This window comes from Sarcophilus harrisii, chromosome 5, assembly GCF_902635505.1.
Source record: "Sarcophilus harrisii chromosome 5, mSarHar1.11, whole genome shotgun sequence".
In the NCBI taxonomy this organism is placed as follows: Eukaryota; Metazoa; Chordata; class Mammalia; order Dasyuromorphia; family Dasyuridae; genus Sarcophilus; species Sarcophilus harrisii.
Genome location: NC_045430.1, coordinates 227,003,608 through 227,029,630, shown reverse-complemented (window position 1 = coordinate 227,029,630; position 26,023 = coordinate 227,003,608). Strand labels below are relative to the sequence as shown.

The 26,023-nt window shown below is 37.2% G+C and overlaps 1 protein-coding gene across 4 annotated transcripts in view; it reads right to left on the bottom strand.

Moving 5' to 3' along the window:
* The window catches only part of MKX (mohawk homeobox), a 100,208-nt gene that overhangs the window by 37,237 nt on the left and 36,948 nt on the right, over positions 1-26,023 (bottom strand). The gene's annotated exons all lie outside the window — the stretch shown is intronic.

Here is a 26,023-nt window from a genome sequence, read left to right as displayed (position 1 = left end):
AATTTTAACATGTCTGAAAGAGTTCTGTAGTAAAAGAGGTGATGTTGTTCACTAACTTTAATAGGAAAACAGGTGTTGTAGGCAATTTGTTTGAACCCTCTGCTCTAGGTCTGCTCTGCCTTCATGTTCAACGAGCCCTAAGTAGGATGAGGTAGATGTGTATACAATCAATTTTAGTAATTGCTCACAACACTCTTGAGGGGTCAGAAGCAGATTAAAATGGAACTGGGAAATATTTGAACAAAATAAATAAAAATAAAATAAAACATAATGTTAATTTGTGGTCTTTTCCATCAATAAACCATCTTCTGGGATCCTTATAATAGAAAATAGATCCTTAGTAGTATGATATGAAGAACACACAAAATTCTTTCCACCCAAAAGTGTCTTCTTGGCCTGTTACAGTGACTCAGATTTCTTGAGTCACTTCTTTGGCTTGAAGGACTGGGTTTACAGAAGAACCCTTATTAAAATGGGCCTATATGTCCCCCATTAAAGTCCTCCTCAGATTACAGATTTGAATCTTTAGCAAAAGCTGCAAGTACAGGGCCCAAAATGGACTTTGTGTCTATGATTCAAGGAGTAGCATGGTGAAATTCCAAGGCCCAATGCAAGAGCAACCACATAAAAGATGTTTTCAGTCCCAGCAACTCATAAAGATGGTGGAAGGGGCTGTGACCTGCTCCAGTGGAGAGTATATCACACTAATGAAATCAGAGATCCTGAAATACTGGTGCTAGCATGTCAATGGGAATAGGGAAATTTGATATGGAAGCCCTTATAAACCAGGACTCAGATATTTGAGTGGCTGAGAATTAGCTCCTGAAGAAAGTAGAAAAAAGGGCTCTGAGGCACTAAGTGGAGCAACCTAAAATCAGAAGGACTATGTGAGATCCTGGGCAAGTCACTTAATCCAACTGCCAGAAAAAAAAGGGATGGGTTTCTGATTGACTATGGGAACAAAGGAAAACACGTGGGTATAGTGGGTAAAGTGGGAAGAGCAGACCCAGGTAGAGTATTCAAGTGGAAGATGCTGCCAAATTGGGAGGCACATAAAGGCAACTGGTGGTAGGAAGAGGAAGGAAGGAAAACAAAGACCAATTTCACCTGCTTTATAGTTTTGCCAGGGACTAGTCATGATTGCAGGCCACTATTTCTCTGCCTCTATAGTATTTCCTTCCCACAAAACTTCTCTTTCACTGGTGGCAAGTATAGGAAAAGTCTACGGCATTCTGAGTTTGCAAAATCTACTTAGGAAGTTTTAAATTACCAAAATAAAATAATAAAATAAAATAAAATTGAAATACCTCTCCAACCTATCCTGAATACCCCACAAGTTAGGCCATTTGCATTTTCAGGAAAAACTTAGTTTAAAAAATATGTTTTTCCAACTAAATGAAAGTTTATGTCTTGTACACAAAAATCATTCTGTTTGAAAGCATGGAGTGATTCATGCTCTGTACATAAGGTCTCCCAAGGAGAATTAAAAGTGAAAGTTATTTAGAAATCAGTACTTCTCTACTTTAGGGTACCAAAATGTAGGTCAAACCAGTGCAAATAAGCACTCCAAAGGTGGGAACCCTGGTGATACTGGGAAAAACTGCTCTCCATTGCCTTACCAGGTAATTTTATTATTTCTTTCCTTGAAAAAGGCCGAGAAAATTTTCCATTAGACCCTAGCACTCTTCACTTCTTTTCCTGACCATTTGGAGACAGAGGAAAAAGGAAAGGAAGTGTGGTTGAAAGGTAAGAGTAGGAGCCAGCTCTGAGTTTAGGCCTTCCTCTGACAACAAGAGACCCCAGGGGTTTTCCTTAAAGTCACTTATTCTTTTGGCATCAGTAAAATGGAAGGCTGGAGGAGACAATTTCTAGGATCCCTCCTATCTCCAAAATTCTATGAAACCCTGGTTTGTAGAAAGGAAAGTTAGCTAATCTTTGAGTTTTCACTCATGTTAAGTGTCTGAGGTCACATTTGAACTCAGGTCCTTCTGACTTCAGGGCTGGTGTTCTATCCGCTGAGCCTCCTGGCTGCTCCTTATACTTAATACTCTTTAAAAAGTCCACCAAGGGCTTTTGTGTATCCATCAACAAACATTTATTAAATGTCTATTATGCACTAAGCACTGAGGAAATAAAAAAGAGGCTCCAGTCAACAACAGGCAAATAAATATGTACAAAGCAAGCTATACGCTAGATAAACAGAAATAATTAAAAGAGAGAAGGCACTGGAATTAAGAAGGGTTGGAATTAAGAAGGGCACTGGAATGTAGAAGGTGGGATTTTAGTTGGCATATAAAAGAATTTGGGAACTGCTAGAGAAGAAGGAAAGCATTGAAGGCAGAGAAGAGAACAACCAGAGAAAATGCAATTAAAATGTCTTAGCCTTATATGAAAATAATTTTGACTTTGCAGATCTATTTTAAAGAGTGTTGGAGACCCTTTGAGGTCTCTGGGCCACACTTTAAGAACCAAAGGTTTAGAGGATAGAATTTGATCTCAGGAAAATCTAAGTTTGAATCTTGCCTCAGATATTTTATAATTGTATGACCTGGAATAAGTTGTTTAATCTCTCTAAACTTCATCTGTAAGATGGAGAAAACAATAGTTCTTACCTCCGAGGACTGTTGTGAGAATCAGATGAGCTAATCTATTTAAAATCCTTTAAAAACCTTAGAGCATTATATAAAAATTACCACCATCACCATCAACTTCATTATCATCATTATTCTGAATTATTCTGGAAAGACAAACGAGCTCCAATACATACTGTGAACCCTGTCAGGTAAAGTGATAATAACCAAGCCAGATGAATTGAGGATGTGTTCACGATGTCTCATACTAAAACACTAGGAAATTAGAGCAAAGTTTCCAAGAGGATCTGTGCATCGTGGATTAAAAAGAACTGGAGATTCCTTTTCTCTCAGTCCCTAATCTCTCTCCTCATAGAACTCTTTCTTCCTCTGATTCTTACCTCCCGCATCACCAATCTGCAGCAAGAAACTGTTCTTTGAATTCTATTTTAGAGCCCTGCTAATTTTTTTATTTTGGCTGAGGCAATTGGGGTTAAGTGATTTGCCCAGGGTCACACAGTTAGGAAGTATTAAGTGTCTGAGGCCAGATTTGAACCCAGGTCCTTCTGACTTCAGGGCTAGTGATCTATGAGTCCTACTATTGAAAGAGAAATAGAAGTAAAATTGAGAAGTCCTGCCACTTAGTGGGTGATTTACTTAAGTTCCAATTAACAGAAATTATCTTGTCTAGCTCTCTCAATGCAGAAGTGCTATCCAAGGGCCCCATAATCCTTTTGAAAGTCAAGATTGAAGGATGGACATACATAGATTCCCGAACTTCCCCTACAATTTGGGAGATCCAAGTACCTGGGCCAGGAAGGCACTGGATCCTAATTCTGTTTATACATTCAGGGTCCTCTTCCCTTTCCAAGGGAGAGATAGCTAAATGAGCCCCCAACACTGGCACCAAGGTTCTTTAGGCAAGGTGTCTGTATTCTGCTATCAGTTCACAACAACCAACCCCAGTTCATGCTCCACAGCCTGATGCTATTGATTCCACACATATGGGCAATACATGTCGGTTTCTTCCATCCCACTTCCTGTGAGGTAAACGTTTTAGAAGAGAGAGAGAAGGAGGGAGGGAGGAAAGAAGGGAGGAAGAGAGGAATAAAGAGAGAGAGAGAGAGAGAGAGAGAGAGGAACAGAAAAAGGAAGGAAGGGAGGAAGGGAGGAAGGGAGGAAGAAAGGAAAAAAGGATGTCTTAGGGTTTTACACTTTTCCAAAATTTTCCTACATATAGTAGTTGCTCAATGAATGATTATTGATGCCTGAATAATTTTCTCCTCATACACTCACCCACCCAGAATGTCAAGGCGATCAGCTCTATTCGATCATAAACCCAGATGGGCATTTCACCCACAGGAAAAGACTAAAGGAGAGGGTGCAGAGGAATTAGAAGCTATAATGAAGATCACTTTCCACCTCCAGGGAGGACAATATAAACTATCCTTAAAAGAAGAAGTTGCCTTCTTTGTTGAGATCTTCAGGGATGGATAGCTAATCATTTCCTTCAAGTAATCCTTTCAATAAATTCTTCCTTCTGTTAATAAGTTCTCTACAATTCCAAACTCCAGAGTCTGATCCTGAAATAAACAAAATGAGACTTAATCTCAAACTAATAATCTTTTTCTTCCCTCCCTCTTAGGCAGTTCTAATTTAAGCTATGCTTCAAAAGTGTTCTTTCACCAAATCCCTATTTCTCTACTTTTCCCTAATCAGATGATTATTCTCCATTAGGTATTATCTCTTCTATCCTCCTGTTCTCCTCATTCCTACTTCTTCTTTTTTTAATTTAGCATTCTTTTGCATTTAAACTTTCTTTAAATGTCCTCTCCTTTTTCTTTCTTTTTTCTTTCTTTCATCTCTTCCTTCCTTCCTCTTTCTCTCTCTCTTTCTTTCTTCCTTTCTCCACCTCTTTTCACTTTCTCCCTGTTTCTTTTTCTATGTGTTTCTCTCTCCCCCCTTTTTCTTTCTCTACTTTCCTTTTCTAGATAGCTATCTAGCTATCCTGGCTATTATATTTTCCCCCATATTATTTAGCTCCATTTTGCTAAACTTTAGTATTCTTGTCTCTCACTAATTCATCTCTCAGAGGAAAATGTAGAATGTCTCTTCTCAGAGAAAAAATTAATAGGATCATTTATCATATCTTTTGTTTTCAGTGGTTAAAATAAATATACATGTGCTTTACTTTGACTTCTCAAAGAATTCACAAACACTAACTGATAGATACATGAGCCCCTTATGGAATGAGGTAATATTAAATATAGAAAAACTTCCCCTGTTCTTTTACTATCCTGAGATTTTGATGCAATAAATATTGTTTCTACTGTTGGCTGGAGCATAGAAATAAATATTAATAAAATATGGTTTTGGTTGCAAGAGCATTTGTTTTATGGAACCTGACCCTTCTCCCCATTTTATAGACATTGAGACAGACTAGTTGAGGTTCCACATCTAGTCAGTGACTTGTATTTGCTGTTTCTGGCTCCTAGTCCCAGAAAAAGATCATCAGGTTCTGATTCTTCCCATTGCTGCTGACACACATGCCTGTAGAACGCTAGCTCTGAAAGTCATTAATCCTAGCCAGCTTCCCGAATACCATGGAGCCTTCAACAAGAATCATAAACCAAATATGGACTTGTAATGAGATCCACACTGCATCAATACTTTGAGAGGAAGCTGGATGGACAGGAATGTGGAATTTTTCTTATACTGGCCACAATAAATTAGGGATGGGCAAATTCTGGTTCAAATAAAGTAAGTCTAAACTTTCACCTCCCTTCCCCCTTCACTCCCAAATGAAACCAACTCACATCTGAACCTCTGGTGAGAATCAAGACTATAGTCCTTCTGTAAATACTCTCCCTTCACAAGTCTGTGCAGCTTTGTAATCCTCAGCAGGAGAGGCAAGATGGTTCAGTGGTCTAAGTCACACACTAAACACTGTTGGACTGTGAACTCTCATGCCTCTCTTCCTTCATCCAGTGCTGAGACCAATTTGCCTTATCCATTTAAATCAGTGAACACTGTCATAAAACACAGGTAGTATTTCTGAATGGAAAAAGATCAGAGATGAGGAATCAAGGGCTGGTTGTTTTTGTTTGTGCCTCCAGAGAGTCCTTCAGTAGCTCAGTGCTTCCCTTCAAAGGCTTGCAGAGGCCAGGCAAGATGGCAATAAGATATTAAGAAGGGATAGAAGATAGTCATCCCTCTGTAACAAGTTAGTATCATACCAGACTGGTTCTGATTAGGACTTGGAGGTGAGTGATATTGCAGTGGAGTCCCTCTGGGGAGCTCTGAGCATTGAAAAGATCCCATGCTCTGTTGTCTGGAGTTAAAGTTCCCATCCTATAAGTAGGGCCTTATGTCACTTCAGAAATGGCATTGGGTGCAAAGAATTCCTGTCTCTCCCCTATTCCACTCTCAAATCCAGAAAAAAAAATCATTGAAGCTAGAATAACAAGAGATGCTCATTGGAAAATGTTTTTTTTTTTTTTTGTAAGTATTCTTGTTAAAGATCTGCTTGCCAAGATACATGGGGAACTGATATAAATTGAGGACTAGCATCATTCACTAATAGAGAACAGTAAAAGGATAGGAGCAGGAAGTTTTCTAAAGAAGAAATGCAAGCTATGAGCTTGTCTCTGGAGCTGACGTTTTGGAGTCACTGGATGAACATGTGGAGACTATTTTCTACTAATTTCTGATAGACTTGCCCTTGTTTTTCACTGCTAAATCAGAAATTGGGGATCCCAAGTTACATAATTCTGGGTAAGTTCCCAGAAAGTAAGCACTAGGTACCACTGGAAGTGGGAAGATTCAAAGGTATCTGAAGGCATTCCCTTCATGGGAACCACAGGTCTTTACAGACCCACCCTCACAGAAAAGGTAACTGAAGAAAGAAGGGATATGTCTGGTTAGAGGGAGATATCTAATGGCATTGAGGTAAGTATTTGATGATCAGTCCCTTATGCTATGTTTGTGGACAAGATAGAAACTGTGGGCTAGAGCGGTAGGGTGAAGCTCAATTAGACACACCATACATAAGACTCCCTGTGATTCATATTGACTTAGAAAATCATATATTAACATTATTCTATTGTATTTTATTTATTTTATTTCCCAATCGTTTTTTTTTTCCTGAGGCAATTAGGGTTAAGTTAAGCTCAGGATCACATAGCCAGGAAGTGTAAAGTGTCTGAGATCAAATTTGAACTCAGGTCCTCCTGACTTCAGGGCTGGTGCTCTATCCACAGCATCACCTAGCTGCCCCCTCCCAATTACATTTTAACAAGGTTTCTGCTATAATCTGGAGTATTACAGGCTTTATCTCTGGGCTAGATGACAATGTACTTAAGTAGATTTTGAAGTGATTTAGTGACCAGATCCAGAGGGTGGTTATTAATTTGTCAATATCAGCTTGAAAGGAGGGTCTCCAGTGAAGTGTTCCAGGGATTATCCTTAACCCTACCTCTTTAATCTATTTATCAATGATTTGGAATGAGGGCATGCCTCATAAATTTTTGGATAACATGCAGTTATAGATAACACAGCCCATGACAGTAACCAAAAAGATCTTGAGAAGCTACAATTTACTAGGGATAAATGTCAACTTTTATAATTGAGTTTAAAATATTAATTTTCAAGTCATAAGATGACCATGGTTCTTGAGACAAAACCATACATACATATATATATATATATATATATATATATATATATATATATATAAAAAACTGGAATTAAGTGACTTGTTCAAGGTCACATAGCTAGGAAGTGTTAAATGTCTGAGACTAGATTTGAATTCAGTACCTCCTGACTTCAGGACTGGTGCTCTATGCACTGCACCCCCTAGCTGCCCCAAGACCTGTGTATTTTAGTGGACTGAAAGATCAATATGAGTCAGCACTGTGAAATGGCCATCAAAAAAAACTAATACTAACCCAGGCTGCAAAGATATGGATGATGTCCAGAATCAGAATACTCCTGCCATATTCTGTCCTGGCCAGACCACATTTGGAATATTGAGTTCCATTCTGGGTGTTACATTGACAAGCTAGAGTTCATCCAGAGGAAGGCAATCAGAAACTTGGAAGAACTGATGATCATTATGAGATATGAGATCTGTTGAAGGAGCAAGGGCTATTAGGTGGGGAAAGAGAAGCCTTCAAGATGATAAGTATCTTCAGATTATCTGAAAGCTTGTCATAATGAAAGCTTCAGACTCATTCTACTCAGCTCCACAGGGTAAAAGTGAGTAGAAGATGAAGACAGGCAAGTTTAGAGTTCATATAAAGACAAGCTTCTTAGTAAGCAGAAAGGTCCCTGAGTCAAATGGACCATGTTATCTGATAGGTCTTCCAGGAGAGTTGGATGATCACCTGCCAGGGTGAGAAGACTAGATGGTCTGTGGAATCCATTCCAACTCTGATATTCTATCATCCTATTTATGCTTAAGTTTGAAATGGAGAATTATTCATTAAAAAAAAAAAAAACAACAAAAACCTTCCTTCCTAAAATCACAAACCTAATGTCTATTCCAAAAAGGTTTAGACAAACATTTTTCTAGATTATTTGAGCTTCACTTTTTATAATAAATGTACCATAAAAACAAGAATTGTGGAATGAAAAGTATAGACAAGGAAATTTTCTTTAAATTGTTGGGTACCCTAAATGGACCATTTCCTGATTAGCTAGTTCAGTGGGATGGGATAATATATTCATTGGCCTGGAATTGTTGGGTGCAGGGTGAAGACTTTCATGTCAGATGCCTTCTTTCTGAAACAACCCTTGAAGAGCTACTTTTGTCACTCACCATTAGTCTTCCCGGAAAGAATAAAGGATCTGGGGTGTCTCCTGTATTGGGCAAAGATCCTACATGGCTCAAAAATTCCAGGGGATGGAAATGCCTGACAGGCATAAAATATTCACTCAGAGTGGGAGTGGGAAGAGGAGCAGAGAACCAAGAGTCAAGAGAACTGGGTTCTTTTCCTGGGTCTGTCAGTAATTAGCAATGTAATTACTTCCTAACTACTTAAATCAATAATCACTCATTCAATCAACAAGCATTTATCAAGCACTTACTATGTGACAGGAACTAAGGGCCAGTCCCCCCTCCCCCCCATCACCACCACCACTGTCTCATCAGCAAAGGTAGGATATAAAAAACAGTAATTATTTCATCGATACATGGCGTAAAGGATATAGCCAGAGTATGACCTGAAAAAAAAAAGGTAGGATGGTCAAATGATATGAATAAGGGGATCGTGATTGCCCATTGCCATTGCCAATTGCCATTGATATTCATACAATGTTCAGAGATCTCCAGAAAGAAAGCACTCAGAACTTTAGATGGACATTGTAGGAAGCAAGAGGCAGGGAAAGCGATAGAAGGGAAGGGCAGGGAAAGGAAAAGGAAAGGAAGGGAAGGGAAGGGAAGGGAAGGAGAAGGAGAGAAAAGGAAGGAAAGGGAGCGGAAAGAAAGGGAAAGAAAGAAGCATTTATATAGTATCTATTATGTGCCAGGCACTGTGCTAAGTGTTATATTATTTCATGTGATCTTCAAAATAACCTTCCTATTATTATCCCCCCCCTTTTTTTTAATTTGAAGAAATTGAGGTTGAGACTAAGTGATGAACCTAGGATTCCACAATTAAGTGTCTGAAGTCAAATTTGAGCCTACTCCATCAGTGGATAGAGCATCAGTCCTGGCTTCTGGAGGACTGAGTTCAAATCTGACACGTGCTAGCTGTGTGATCCCGGACAAGTCACTTCACCCTGTTTGCCTCAGTTTCCCCATATGTAAAATGAGCTGGAGAAGGAACTGGCAAGCCACTCTGGTATCTCGGCCAAGAAAACTTCCCAGAGAGTCGGACACCCCTGAAATGACTCCACCGCCTCCTCCTTTTCCCGACTCCAGCCCTGCCACCTAGTAGCCGCCATGCACCAAACCCCACGAATGGGTGTTCATCAGTAACTGTGGGAAGAGAACACCCATAGAGCTCACACTTTCAAGAGTTCTTTTGAGGACTTTGAACAAGATAACAGATGCGAATGCCCTAGAAAAGTGAAAGTACGATTCAAACAATAGCCATTTTTATTCTATTACAGAATTGGCGTGGGATGGCCTACCCTACCATCCTATCAGCTATTAAAAAAAAAAAACAAAAAACAGAATGGCTATTCTCCAGTTCCTAGTAGCGAAAGCACGTCTGGGTAACTCCCACGTAAAAGGTCCCGCTCCCTCTGCCCCTCCCGGGCTCGCGGCTTGCACTCGGGGCGCTGGAGCGGAGCCCCTCACTTCCGAGGCAGGGGCCAGCAGGAGCAGGGGGGAGAGAAAGTGCGCCTGATTTTTTTTCTCTGCAAGGCAACGTGCATGACATTTGATCCTACGCGGGGATTAAGTCATTCCCCGAGAGGGAGCAAAGGGAGGAACGGCTCCCAAACCAGCCGCGTCTTGCCGGGGACGCGACCGCATCCAGGATCTCGGTCCCTGCTGCCCCAGCTCCAGCTCGGAGACTGTCTGGCAAAAGCGGGGCCCTCGCGCAGGCTCTGTGGTTGAAAGAAAATGTAGCTACGGCAGCTTGGATCCGTGTTTCAAAATGTTCCGTGTTATTTTAGTCCAAGGACAAGCCTTTAAAATTAAAAGAAAACTTTGGCTTTAATTAGGGATTCAAAGCGAAAGTTGTTTGAAAAGAACGTGTTTGCGAGCAGCGGGGAGACAGTCTCCGAAATGGGCCATTTCTCCTACCAGCGACTTAAGACGATAGTCTTGGTGAGGATTTAAAGGTCAGAGACTGGGCGAAGAGCAGCCAAGTCAGACCATTTGTGGGTTCTTGTTCTTTTAACCACCAGAGTCACAGTTCATGGGCTCGGCATCCGATTTTCCAGTGAGTTCATTTCTATTTCATGATTGAGATTTGAATCCTCATTCTTACTCATCCGAGGAAGGAGTCCGAACTGGCCATGGCCCCCCCCCCCCCCCCCCCCCCCCCCCCCCCCCCCCCCCCATACAAATACCTAGTCTTACCCAAAATTGTTGTTACTTTTGTCAGGCTTGCTTCTCCTGCTCGCAAAGGAGTCGCCAAATGACTCAATGATTGCTCTCTGGTTTTATTGGAAAATGCCGTAACTTCGCATGAAACATTTCAGGAATGATATTAATAAGAAGTGAGGTTTACATAGTGCTTCACATGGGTTACCTCACTGAGACCGCACAGCTCTTTGCAGGGGGTAGTATTTGTATTATTTCCATTTTAGAATTGAAGAGACAGACTCAGAGGAAGTGACTTGAAGAAGATCATAGTGTTGGTAAAAATGAGATTTGAATCCAGGTCTTTTTAGTTGTTGTTGTTGTTGTTTTGCTGAGGCAATTGGGGTTAAGTGACTTGCCCAGGGTCACACAGCTAGGAAGTGTTAAGTGTCTGAGATCAGATTTGACCTAGGGTCCTCCTGACTTCAGGACTGGTGCTCTAATTATTGCACCACCTAACTGCCTCAAATCCAGGTCTTAACTATAAATTATAAACAAACACGTTTTACACATAAAAGGCATAAATTTACAGGATAGCATTGAGCAGCTAGATGGTGCAGGGGATAGAGCTCTGGGTCTAGAGTCAGGAAGATTCATCTCTCTGAGTTGAAATCTAGCCTCAGATACTCACTAGCTATGTGACCCTGGACAAGTCACTTAACCTGTTTGCCTCAGTTTCCTCACTTGTAAAATGAGCTGGAGAGAGAAATGGCAAACTACTCCAGTATCTCTGCCAAGAGAATTCTAAATGGGGCCCGGAAGAGTCGGACATGCTTGAAACAACCAAACAACAAAAACAACACCAGGGTACAATATCTGAAGTCTATAATCAAGAATTATAACAAGTTCTAGCCTGCTCCACTGTTCCTGCCCTTCCCTCGAAACTTCAGGTTTGTTCTCAAGGAAAAACCAATCATGAGGAAGACTTTGACTCTTAATAATGGTAGCTAACTGTGGTCTCTGAAAGTACTATGTGGTACCACTGAGAGATACACCCCCACTTTTGCAATATCAGTTTCCCCTTCATTCTCTCTAACTTCGTATTCTCTCTCTCTCTCTCTCTCTCTCTCTCTCTCTCTCTCTCTCTCTCTCTCTCTCTCTCCATATATATCTATATATATCTTGTGTTTCTATCTTCACAATACCTCTCATATACATCCTACTACTCATGCAGCAATCATCCTGGCCCAGGTCCATATCCACTCTCACCTGGAGTATTGCAAGAATTTCTTCTCCCTGCCTCAAGACTCTCCTTACCTTGGTTTTTACTTGAAACTGCTCTTACTTTTCTCTGCTACGTGAAAATGTGCTCTGAAAAGGTACTCCTCCCCACTACCCAATCACCTCTCTATTCAAATAAATCAGTCCTTCACCTGCTGTGTTTCCCCTCTACAGTTCTCTGGACACTGGCAGAGATGTATGTTTCCTTCTAGGTTACTGAATAAGGGTCCCTACACTCATCATTTCCATCACAAACATGTTCTACATTCTCTCCTGTGTGTCTGGGACCTTTCACCTTTCTTGTGTCGCAGAAAGAAAAGGGATTTTTTTTTTGGAAGTAACCAACTTTATTCCCAATATGCAGTAATGGAAAATTTGAAGAGAATAAATAGTCTGTTGGTTGGGGATGACTGGGTCAGGATACCCAATATACAGTAGACATTATCAGACTTTCAGAAATACAGTATCAACCTGCTGACCTGTTCTCTTCTGGGAAAGACACACACAGTGACAGACAGACAGAAAGAGAGAGAGAGAGAGAGAGAGACAGAGAAAGAGATAGAAACAGAGAGAGACAGAGAGACAGAGAAAGAGAAAGAAGGAGGGAGAGAGAGAGGAAAGGCGGGAAAGAGGGAGAGAGAGACGGGGAGAAAAAGAAGAAAAGAAAAGAAGAGAATGGGAAGGATAAGTCTGATATTAAAATTAGGACTACTTAGGGAAGGAAAGGAGCAAGCAACAGGAAAACCTCTGATTAAAAAAATCTCTAACTCAATCCACCACCTAGAGACTCAATTAGGTTCTTAGGTTTGTTTTTTTTTTTTAAAGCAAAATTCCTATTGCTGATGGATAACCCTGTCAGCAATACACACCTTAGTATGAAATTTTTAATGAGGTTAATTCTCCACAATAATTTGTACTAAAGGATTAAGAGAGTACAGTTTGGGTTAGTACAAAGGAAGAATATCCTTGAGGAACAGCTTTGTGAAGTGTTATTTTGGAGATTTTGGAAAGTCAGATCATGAAGTTAAATGAGTAGTCAGAAACTAGGGGAAAGCACACCCAAGAGATATGATTGGAAGGACAAAAGGTCACTAAAGACAGAACATTCATACTTTATATATCGGCCAAGGACGATCAAAAATTACCTCCCCTGCTGGCATACATTCTGCAGAGTTGCCTGACATATGTGTGTGTGTGTGTGTGTGTGTTTAATGGAAAACAAAGATTAAAGAAAAAATATAAAAAAAGTTTTAAGTGTAGTAAGGTTTATTATATTCGACTTAATTCAATTCAGAAAAAGAATCGATAGAGACCTATAAATGTAAATAATCACACAAATTTGGTGTAATATTATGCTAAATTACACAAATGTAGTATACACAAATATAACTCTTGATTAAATTGGATCTGAGTACCTAAATGAATGGATTAGACAGAGCTAAGGCATATGAAACACATTTTTATTTTTTATTTTTTGCTTATTTGGTATGGGAAGATAAGGCTACTGACGCACTCATTATCTCAATCTGTTGGAATTTGAGGTAGACAAGACCAAAACAAAACAGGCTAAAAGAACTTTTCCCACACAGCTGGAAGACTGTTTGATTTGTGATTATATTCTCTTTGAGATTCAACTCCCTTAGTTGCTTGTTCTGCCTGACCCTTTAACTCAAGAGATACCTTCTTCCCCCACCCCTCCCCACACCCCGTCTTTGATTGCTTCACACAAACTGGGTCTGCCAACTGGGTTCCGATAAACAATTTCATGCCCAAACTCAGGGACAGGAGGTGGTGGGGGGTGAGGAAGCCAAGTTTAATGGGAAATTTAAAAATAATATAGACAAGTAGCTATATAAATCAGAATGTTCTAACAAAATGCTAAGAGTTGAGGTGAGTTAAATTACTTCCACCTTTGGAGCAAGATGGAGGGAGACCAGAGAATGTAGCAGAATTTATTGAATGGAGTCCTGGTTTTGAAATCAGGAAATACCTGCAAGTTAGTCCTCTCTTTAATGCTTATTACTAGTGTGACAGGCTTTAAACATCATGCTTTCATCTGCAAGAGGGAGAGAATAATGCCCATGGTTTTAAACTTAAAGAGTTTGTAGTAAGAGATTTGTTGTTTTGGTTTAATCACATCCTACTCTTTATGGCCCCCTTTGGAAATTTCTTGGCAGAGATAGTGGAGTGGTTTGCCGTTTCCTTCTCCAGCTCCTTTTACAGATGAGGGAAATGAGGCAAATAGGATAAATTGACTTGTTCAGAGTCATGTAACTAGTAAGCCTCTGAGGATGATTAGGGGAAAAAGGAGTCTTCTTGACTGTAGGCAGACACTCTATCTACTGCACCATTGGAGAAATAGGATCATAACTTTAGATCTAAAAGGAATCTTAAGAGTCTATCCATTCAGTCCCCTCATTTTACAGATGGAAAAACTGAGGACCAGAAGTGTTACTGACTTGCCACACAAAGAGGAGATTCTAACCCAGCTCCTCTGATTCCCATGTGCTTTACACTATGGACCCTGCTGCCTCTATATGTCAGCTACTATCATTGTTCATGGTGGAGACAGCACTAAAGAGAGACCTAAAAAGACAAGAAAGATTATCAGCCAATGAAGAAAATAGTGGAAGATGTTCCAGGAGCTCAAAAGTAGGTGGAGTCTGTGGAATGATGGAATTGTGGAATCAGTAGGTGAATGAATCTGGATCAGAGTCTGGGAGGATGTGGAGTTAGATGAAGGTGGGAGAAGATTGAGTCGGTCATTGAATGCCTAAAGGCTGGACTTTTATTCAGTGGGCAAGCCCCCAAAAGTTTTTGAATGAAGATAGACAAGGGCAACCAGAGCTGTGTTTTAGAAGTTTTTGAAGATTAACCTCAACAATATATAGGAAAGACTAGTGTAGGAAGGGAGGAGGCAGAACAAATAATTAAGAGAAATTATAAATAGAGGACTTTATAACCATTAGGCATGGAGATAAGGAGGATGGAGGAGTTTAAAATAATGAGCACTTTATATACACGATCTCCCAAGAATGTTTCTCTTTTAGGGTGGATAGCAATCAGGGTTAAGAGACGTAACCAGGATTATACAGACAGTAAGCATTTTAAGCCAGATTTGAACTCAAGTCCTCCTGACTCCAAGATGGGTGCTCTATCCACTGTATCACCTAGAATATAAACTCCTTGAGAAGACAGACTGCTTTTCTTGTGTATCTTTGGGTCCTCAACAGTTTCAACATAGCTGAAACTTAATAAGTGCTTATTGACTGATTTATCTCATTTGAGATCCATAAAATCCCTGTGCAATATTATTATCTCTATTTGCAGATAAGGAAACTGAGGTACTGAGGGGTTAAAAGATTTGCCCATGATCACCCAGTGAGTATCAGACTTAGGATCTGAACCCAGATATCCCTAACTCCCCTCAATACTGCTTCAATTCTTCCAAGTTCCAAGCTGGGGAGATTGAGGATTTAGTGATAAAATTGACATATCTAGGAAGATCTGAAGGAGAAGCAGGGTTTGAGGTAAAGATGTGGAACAATGTTCAGGGAAGAAATAGGGATAGAAAATAAGAGTGAGAATTCATTGAGCTGGTGGTGATAAAGGGGGAAAGTATTGAGAGAAGGAAGGTTAAAAAGACATGGGGAATGTCTATATGACAGGGCTTTACCTATCTGATAGGTCTAATGTTTGGGGTTGACCCAGCCGATATGGCTGAGACTATATGAGAAGAGCCAGAGTTCAGGCCAGAATTGTAAACAACCTGAGATAAGATAAAGACCTCCTAGACCAAAATTTGGAGGAGCCCCAGGGAAAGGTCAACTCCCCTGAGTCATTCTTTAAGAGATAGACCACCAGGAACAACCAAAAACCCCTTACCCGCTTTCTGGGAGTTTAATCATTAATTAGTTGGCAATTCCCCAGGAGTCTTTCTCTCCATGTCTTCCACTGCTATGAATCAATGCCAGGCCCCAAGCTGAGCTCCTTCCTCTCCTGAATTCTAGGTTCTGGTGGACTCAGATAAGAACCTTCGTAAACCCTTCCAGGCTTTCCTGGTTATGCCCAGTACCTAATTGCACAAGTGTTCTATTGGACTCTTTTCCATTTTCAGTGATTGCTTTTCTTTATTGTAAATAGAAAAAGCACTTAGTACAGTACCTGGCAATAGTAAATACTCAATGTTTATTGAATTGAATTTAAAATGTCATCTCAATAAATCTGTTTTGTGTTTTCTTGTACTGAATTATAAAGATCCTGAACCTTACTAAACATATAGTTGCTGTTGCCCATTGCAATTTGCAGAGTTGGCTTAATGACCCAGGGAAGTCAAAGGAAAGAATTAAACCTACATTATAAAAGATATCTATAGAGGGCACAGCTATTTGATGAATTTCAAGGAATTCAAGATGGAGAGGGAGGATCGGAGATCAATGGAATAGGTCTGCCATTAATCCTGCTCCAAGGATATACTAATGAAGCTATGAAGACCAGACTGAGTTCCATTCACTAGCTGTGGGAAAACGGCTAGAACTCTAAAGTAGAACTCTAAGTAAAGAAGTAACTTCTGGAGGCTGTCCTATTTCCTAAATTCATATCTAACTGGGCCTTGACCCTTTAGCAGGCCACAATGGAAAAAACAGATTGAGATGCTTATTTGTTCCTAATTTAACTTCTGACTGAGTGTTTACCAACTCCAATATTGCAGAAAAATCCATTATAAATGTCATCTTTCTCTGATTCCTCCCCTTCCCAGGAGTCCCCAAATTACTATATAATTAGTTTATATACATTTTGTCTCTCCCATACAAGGCAAGCTCTTGGAAGGCAAGGATTATTTTATTTTTATCTTAATACCTCCAGATTTTCATTTTTGAACTTTTCTTATCACTCCTAAGTTGAATTTCCTTGTTTTTAGTTCCAAAGATTCTATTGATCCTTCTCCGTCTTTAATGTCAGCCTTCCCAGAATTTTGGGAAGCCTTGATTTCCTTTGCTTTATCACAGATTCGAGGAGGAAGCCATTATTTGTCCCTAGGTTTCTCATCATTTCCAGGATAAAATAATCACTAAGGTGAGTGAAGCAGGATTAGCTGCTCTGCTTTTGGGAAAGATAGAGCTAGGCTTATGATCTGTTTCCCAACCTCCTCCATTTCTAGATGTTCATTCCACAATAGATTCTAACAGCAAAATTACATATTTCCTCCTCCATCAATCTTCCCTTATTCAACTATTCTCCCTCTACCCTTCTGGGTCTTGCACAAATTAAGTGCTTAATAAATATTGTTGTTCTGTTGTGTTCAACTCTTTGCCATACCATTTGGGGTTTTCTTGGCAGAGACACTGAAATGGTTTGCCATTTCCTTCTCCAGTTCATTTTATAGGTGAAGAAACTGAGGTAAATGAGGGTGAAATGACTTGTTTAAGCTCACATAACTAGTAAGAGTGTCTGAGGCCAGATTTGAACTCAGGTTTTCTGACTCTAGTCCTAGTGCTATCCACTATTCTACCTGGCTGTCTTTTATTAGATATTGGTGATATGAGAGTGTTATTAAGTCTGCTAGTGATTAAAAGGGCTCACAGTTTTCTGTTGTTGTTTATTAATATACTCTATTTATTATACAAATGCCCACCTAGATTCTTCTCAAGTGTATTTGTCTGGGGCAAATGAAGAGCTGCCAGAGAACTGGAAAACGCTTGCTGCCCTGGGATGATGGTCAGAAATAGTCTGAAAATCATTATTGTCTAAGCAACCACTTTTCCACATGTTCCTATGCTAGAAAAGCAAGTTACTTTGAAATATCATTCCCCAAGGAAAGAGGGAAAACCCAGAGAAAAGTGATTTTCAGGCTCATGTTGGATGGAGCCAAAGAAGTATGGCCCTGAATTCCATCAACTAAGCCACAAATGGATCCAGAGCTTGATTAAGGAAAATAAAAAAAGAGAGACCAAATAAATAAATAAATAAATAAATAGTAAGTAAAAAAGTATTCAGAGATAAGAAGGATATTTTGAAAATCTACAACAATGAGATTAAGCATATAAATTTAGGCTAAGCCTTTTGGTCTACTTTCCCACCTCCGGGCTTTTGCCTAGTCCATCACACTTGTTTTTCCATGTTTTCATTTCTCATCTCTGCCTCTTGAAATCCCTACTTCCCTTAAAGGCTCAGCTCAAGTGCCATCTCCTACAGGAGGCTTTTCCTGCTTCTGCCATTTTTTCGTGACTCCCCCATTCTCTGTACATATTTTCCTTATAATTATTCATCCCTGGGTGTATTATTTTCCTCAATACAATACAAGCTTTTGATAAAGAGATCTGTCAGACAACAAATGCTTATTGAATCCAATTGCTCATGGAACATCATAGTGCCTTTGGATAAGAATATTCCTTATTTTTGTAGTAGTATCTTTCAAATCTATAGCCCAAGTTTTAATTCACTTTGATTTGTAGCACTAGCTAGAAATTACCAAAGTAACTCAAGTTAAAAGGAGAAGAAAATAGCAATGTAGCATTTGCTATTTAATTCCCCATTAATTGATAATTTGCCTTGGGGGGGGGGGGAATAAATTGGCAAAAAGGAATGGAATTCTTTAGCTCCTTGTTTTTACTAAAAAAAAAAAAAAAATCCCCACAGTACTCACTTAAACAAAGAACTTGACTTTTCCATTGGAAAGACAAAAAGAAAATCGAGGGCTAGCATGTCTTGCCACATACTTAACTACACCGTAAAATACCATGTACTTGGAGTCAAGTCACATTTCAGAAGTGTAGTATTTATTAGTTTCTCCACTGCCAAGTTCCACTATTATCATATTATTATAACTGCGATGTATTTTTACTAACTAAATTATATATAGCTCTTTACTTTAAGCACTGGAGGTTGGAAAGGCTTCATCATCATAAGTTGTCACATATGTGTGACATACGATCTATCACAGGTTTTTTTCCTCTCTGTAAGCAATTACTGTATATTTCTAATCTTGAAGCATTTTACTGTGTTATTTATTATTTAATGCTGATTCTGAATATGCCCTTATGTGTGCCAAATGTGATATTGGGACATTTCAAAATCTTGTTCAACACATGGCTTCTTTGCCCCCTCCCATTCTTATTTTTTAAAGAAAATACAAGAAATAACATCCTTTAAACATTTTTTGGGGGGTAAAAACACACATTCATTTTCAACTTGGAATACAATCTACATTTTCATTTATTTTCATTCTATTATTGCAAGGGATGAGTACGAGAATATAGAGGTCTGCCTATTTACATTTGTAGATACTGCTGATCTTAATTATGTGGGTCCCTGAAAATATTATAAAGATAGGGAATAAGTACATGTTGCCTGGGGAAAATATTAAATGGTTTTTTTAGTAGTAGAGCTAAAGTTGATTTAAATGGAATTAAATAGGTACTCAAATTATGACTCTTGTAAAATACTTATTTTGGGGAATATTGGGAATTGGGGAAAAAATGAAATGCTTTGAATACCTATATTAATTACCCATATTAATTGTCCTTTCTTAATTATTCAGGAATTAACCTCATCACAAATTGGTTATCTGTAAATGTGTTTTCTAGCCTCAAAATAAACAAAAAAGGAAAACTGAAAGAAAAAAAGATACAAACTAGGATCTCAGGTTAAAGCATACACACACACACACACACACACACACACACTTCATCTTATCAAAAAGCCTTTTGCTTCCACATCAAAAACTAGGCTTATAAAATATATTAAGTTATGCTGTAGCTACTTTTTTTTCTCTACTAATTCCAGATATCTCAGTTTTTCCTTTTGGAAAATGAAAATACTGAAACTGACATAATCGTTTATCACAGAGACCTTGGAAAGAAGTAAGGCTTAATATTTTACAGTAAAACTTAACCAATTAATTAGAATCATGGTTTAACTCATTAAAAAAGAAACAACAACCTATAATCTACTTTTCAAAGCAATCAATGAGCGAACGAGTATTTCTTGGGCAATGAAAAAGTCCTCAGTTGAAAAGTGTTCTACAAGAAGCAAGGCCCAGCAAAAGGCAGCAAATGATGACAAAAAAATCAAATTTCTATCTAGGCCTTATTAAAAAAAAAAAAAAAAAAAAAAAGATAAGTTTCAGATTCTAGTGTAGGAACAATGCAAGTTTTTTGGTTTGGTTTGGTTGTTTTTACAACGATAGCATATGTCCAAACTACCCAGAAGCATGGAAAGATTCTAGATTACTACAGAAAGTTTTGTTTAAGTTCATTCACTACGTTGTACTTGGGAAAATGGACTAACACATTTTAGAAGGAGTTTTAGCAACTAAGGATGAATCAAAAATGGATCTCTGTTTAACTCTTTATTAGCCAAGAATTCGATGCTATTATTATACAAATGTCCACCTAGATTCTTCTCAAATGTTTTTGTTTGGGGCAATTTATCAAACTTGATTTATCTCTAATTTATCAAGACTTGATTTTAATAGGATCTCTTCTCCTTCAGCTCCCAACCTTAATTGGTTTTAAGGCAAAATGGCTCTCTAAGATTAGGCTATTTTTCCTTATTTTTTTACACATGAAAAAATTCCACGAGACCTATATTTTGGTTACAGTACTTCATTTACTTTTGTACAAAGACTAAATGTCTTTTAAAGAGGTTCTATTTCCTTGCCTCTACCCACCCTCACCCTACAAATGGAAGAGGTTTAAAAATCGGGTATATATTGAAGTGGTCTCCAGAGTAGAGTATATAAAATGTATATATAAAATGATCCCTAGGGAGGAAGCATGTATTTATATTTATATTATTTGGAAAACATCAGAACTTGTATTTGTATTTTTCTTCTAAAACATATGAAAAAATTAATTTTACTACTATTTAATATGAAGATTGATACTAATAGTCTCATTTAGTCCATATGTGAGATGGCCATGTCATTTACAATATGAAAGGAATACTGTGGGAAGAATGGGAGCTCCCCAACTCGGGGCGAGTAAAAGGGAGGAAGTTTCACAGTGGAGTTATTCATCACTCATTCATTCACTTTCAGTTTATTGGTTTATTATGATAGACTGCAGCCCAAGTAAATGGTTTTTGTGAAATACATATATTTTTTGAGTTTTAACTAAACTAAGCCTCAAAAAATGAACAAGTAGCTTTTAAAAAAGACTTCTATGAACTTTGGATTTAACAAAATATTGATAACATGAACATAAGTGAACAGGAAAATGGCAAGCAGACTTTTCTGCTCCTAAATATAAGCTCTTCCTCAGTCACATTATGCAAAAATAAGATGGTAATTTAATTCAGGCTTCTTAACCTGGAGACTGTGAATTAGTCTTTAAAAATATTTTGATGGCTATATTTCAATTTGATAGGGTTCTTTGAAATCCTATGCATTATTTTATTTTATACACTGAAGAACATTATCCTGAGAAGGGATAGGCCTCAACAAGGTCCATGACATGTAAAAAAGTTAAGAATCCTTCATTTAGTTAAATCTGGGAAGGTTTTGGCTAAAAAAAAATTTTACACTTTTAAAAAAGATTGTTTGAAATACATATTTAAGTCCACTATTGTTAATAAAGTCACTCCAAATTTATTATATACTGAGATATTAGCCGATTGCATGATACCTTTACAATGAACAAAATACTGAAAAATTCAATGTTTTATTACCCAAAATGGTATAAATGTGTCACTTATAAAAACTGACACCTGCATATTAAAAATCTTAGAAACAACATTTTCTAACTTATTTTTTTTAAATGAGCATTTCTAGTGGATTTTGGACCATTTATTAAAAACATTTAAAAGTATTTTGGGATAAAGAAATAAGGAAAAATAGCCTTTGCTAGAATAATTAACGGACATTAGGAAAGTGAGAATTTTACTAGTCAAATTTCAACAGAAAGATTTGCATAATTGGTGGAGAAGATTGAACAGTGTATATTATGATTACGTATACCCTATTATAGGCCTTTTCAATTGGGATCTGCCTATTTTTGTGTGCTGTCTTTTCAGCAGCAACAACCTTTTAAAAAACAAGTATGGAAATAAATTGAATTTCAAACCAGACTTTTGAATTGCTATATTACAAAATGTTAAAAAATTATTTTCAAAAAGAATGAAGCATATTTGATCATAATTTTTTACTTAAAATGCTATTAACATTATTTACTGCAGATAAAATATTTTAGATTCTGTTAAATGAAATAAAATATTTTTAAAATATTTTTTTCTTTATATCAACCTTTTAAATGTTTTTTAAACAAAAACTTAATTTTTAAAAAACTGTATCTAATATGTTAATACAGTGGGAACATATAAGATTCATAGGAACAGGTACTAGATCTATGATGTCATTGGTTCAAGGAACTTCCTAGATAAGGTTCTACATCTACCGATGTAGATCAATGACTTCTCTGCATCCATTGTCTTAGAGAGTGATTTGGGGCATCAACTTGTCCAGGTTCATATAGTAATTAAATAAAAATATGTATATCCAGATGACTGGTCAAAACTTTTTAACTACTTGTTATACAATTAAAGAAGTTTGGGGACCACAGATTTAAAGCATACAATATAGAAGCTTCCCTTAAATATTATACCACTCCAGATCACTAATGGTTAGTCCACCTGAGTTCAAATGTAGCCTCAGATGCTAGCTGTATGATCCTAGGCAAATCACTTAACCTCTAAGAGTTTTCTCATTTGTAAAATGAAGGGGTTGGACTAGTAACTTCTAAGTCCCTTCCAGTCTTAAATCTGTCATCCTAGGAAAGGGAAGGGGAGGAGATATTAATAGTTAACACTTAATACAGTGCTTATTATGTGTCCATTTTACAGATGAACAAATGGAGGCAAACACCCATTCAATGACTTTCCCAGTATTACACAGCTACTAAGTATCAGAAGTAGGACTTGGGTCTTCCTGAATGGATCCCTGTACTCTCTGTTCTACTTATCTACTTCACTCAAAAGATTTCCTAGAAATGTCTTAACATTAATGATTGTGAGTTCCTCTGTTGAAGGCTTTCTCATATTGGATCTAAATTAATAAATTTAATTCTAGTTGAAATTGCTGATTTCTCCCCCCTACACACACACACACACACACACACACACTCCACACACACTTTTTTTTTTCCCTGTAGACAGCTTCAGTTTCCTCATCTGTTAAATTTCCTTTGTCTTTCTGGCTCCCACAGAGCTATTTTATATGACAAAATAGAATTTTTTATAGAGTATTTTTTTAAGTCAGTACAATTGATTGATCCACTGAAAAAATCTGAAAATGTACAACATCTAACACTTGTAGACCTCCCACTTCCACAAAAGGGGAGTAGGTTGGGGGTGCCTTATCTTTCTTCCTTTAAAACTTGAGCTTTATAATTTTGTTATATTTACTTTTGTGCTGTTTTCTTTCCATTTCTTATAGCACAGTAATATTTCATTATACTAATTTACCATGATTTGTTTAGCTATTCCCCAATTGATGGGAATCTATTATTTCCAAAACTTAGCTATCACAAAAAGTGCTGGTATAAATATTTCAGAATATATGGGGAATTTTTTTTTAACTGATGGCTTCCTTGGAGTACAAGACCAATAATGCAGTCTTTGGTTCATTTTAGTCACTTTTTTGCATAATTCCAAACTGCTTTCCAAAATGGTTGTATCATTTTACAACTCCACCAACAATAATAGATTAGTGTGTCTATCTTTCCACAAGCTCTCCAACATTGGCTGCTGCCATTTTTGCCAATTTTTAGGGCATGAGGTAAAACTTCAGGATTGCTTTGATTTGTGTTTCTTTTATTATTAGATTTGGAGCATTTTTTTTCAGGTGGCTGTGAATACTTTGCAGTTGTTTTGAGAACTATTTAGACATATCTTTGACCACTGATCTATTAAGGAATGTATATATCTATGTATACACACATTATACATATATACATATATATATACATGTGTATGTGTGTATACACATATGTATGTATATATATATATATATTTATCTCAGATGCCACACCCTTGTATACAAATAGAGAAATTAGATACAATGAGTTTTCCCATCTGAACATTTCCTTTCTTATACAAGATGCATTAATATTTTCTGGATAGAAGTTTTTCAATTTCAATAATCAAAGATATTTTCATTTCTAATAATTCCCTCTAGCTTTTATTTGGTTAGGATCTTCTCTTATTATAGATGTGAGAGATGTATGATTCGTTTCTCTTCTAAATTTTTTTAATAATATAATTTCTCATAGTAAGATCAGAACCATTTAGAATTAATTGTGGTATGTGGTATAAATTGTTGATCTAAGCCTAATTTCTACCAGAGTGCTTTGCAGTTTAGACAGCAATTATGAATAAAGAGTGAGTTTTTTTCCTAAGTAATTTATGTTTTCCATGTTATCAAACATTTTGTTACTGTTTTATTTTTTTTTTCTGAATCTCTCTTGTCTAGGCTACTTCATTAATCTTTCTACATTTTAACCAATACCAGATGTTTTTTGATGATCATTGTTTTATAATGTAGTTTGGCGTCTGGAAGTACTATGCCTCATTACTTCTTTTCATTATTTCTCTTAATATTCTAGATATTTTCTTTTTCCAAATGAATTTATGATTATAATTATCAAGTTCTTCAAATTATCCCCTTGGTAATTTGATTGGTATAACATTAAAAGTACAAACTAATTTTAAAAGAATTGCCATTTTTATTATGTTGGCATGACATCTATCGACACTGAATATTCTTCCGGATAATTTAGATTAAAAAAAATTAGAAGGGTACTTTCTAATTGAATCTATTCAACTCTTTTGTGCACTTTGAGAGGTTAAACCTCAGATATTTTATGCATTTTTGTAGTTATTTGGAATAGAATTTATCTGTATGTTATTGCTTCTTGTGTTTTATTGTTATTATATAGAAATGCTATTGATTTTTGAAGATTTATTTTGTAGCCCGTAACTTTGCTAAAGCTATTATTTTTCTCAATTAGTATCTTTCCTGATTCCCTAGGGTTTTTGAGGAAACTATCATATCAATAATAAGTAGGGAGAATTTTATCTCCTCTTTACTTATCTTTATTTAATTCATTTCTCTTCTCATATTTCTATTGCTAGATTAAGTAATAATAGGGAGAGTGGGCTTTCTTGGTTTAATACCCTATTTGTTGGAAAATGTTCTAGTGTATCACCCAATAGACTTGATCCTTGCCTTTGGCTTTAGATAGATGCTTTTTCTAATATTTTTAAAAAGTCCCTCTATGCCTATATTTTGGAGGGGTTTTAGCATAAAAGAGTATTGCACTTTGTAAAAGGCTTTTTCTGAATTTATTGAGATGATCATGCAGTTTTGGTTGTTTTTGGTATGATTAATTGTGTTGATTGTCTTCTTAATGTTGAACCATATCTACCTTCTTGGTATAATCCCAATTGATCCCAATGTTTCATAGGATTTTGTTTAAAATTTTTGAGTTAATGTCCGTTAATGAAATTGGCCTATAGTATACTTGTCTCATAAAAGGATTATAGGAGGGGTCTTCATCAATTTTTGAGAATAATTTGTGAATTATGGGACTCAAAATTTGGTAGAATTCTCCTGCAGATCCCATCCTCCTGCTTTTTTATGTCTAATTTCACTTTTGGCATCCATCTTTGCTCTGCCTGGCATTCTTGCTGTTACCCTCAGACACTAATCTAGTTGATGTCCTAGTCCCTCTCCTCCTCAGGATTTCTAAATCTGATATCACAGGACACATTTTATCAATCAGCATAATTCTATTTTGGAGGAAACCCTGTACTTGAAGTCAGATGAGCTGTAATTTCTCCCAGCTTTGATTACAAATAGTACAACAATAACAATAACAATAACTATACAGGATGTTTTCAGTGAGCAAACAGAGAATATTGTCAATCAACTATAAAAATCACCCACTTTATCCTGTGTTACAGATTGTAGAATGTTGAATAATAGCAAGGTAGCAACTTGTACCAGGACTGCCTCATTAAAAAATGAGAAGGATCAGATAACAATAAGAATCATCATCATCACATCATAACGCCATACTAAATATACATAATGTCCAAAATACATGAAATGAAAAGTTTTCAAAACATGCAGAACTAGACTAAGAATCCAAGACTACATGGGAATCTGTCTTGTTTACTCTTGAAGATACTTTCAGTGATT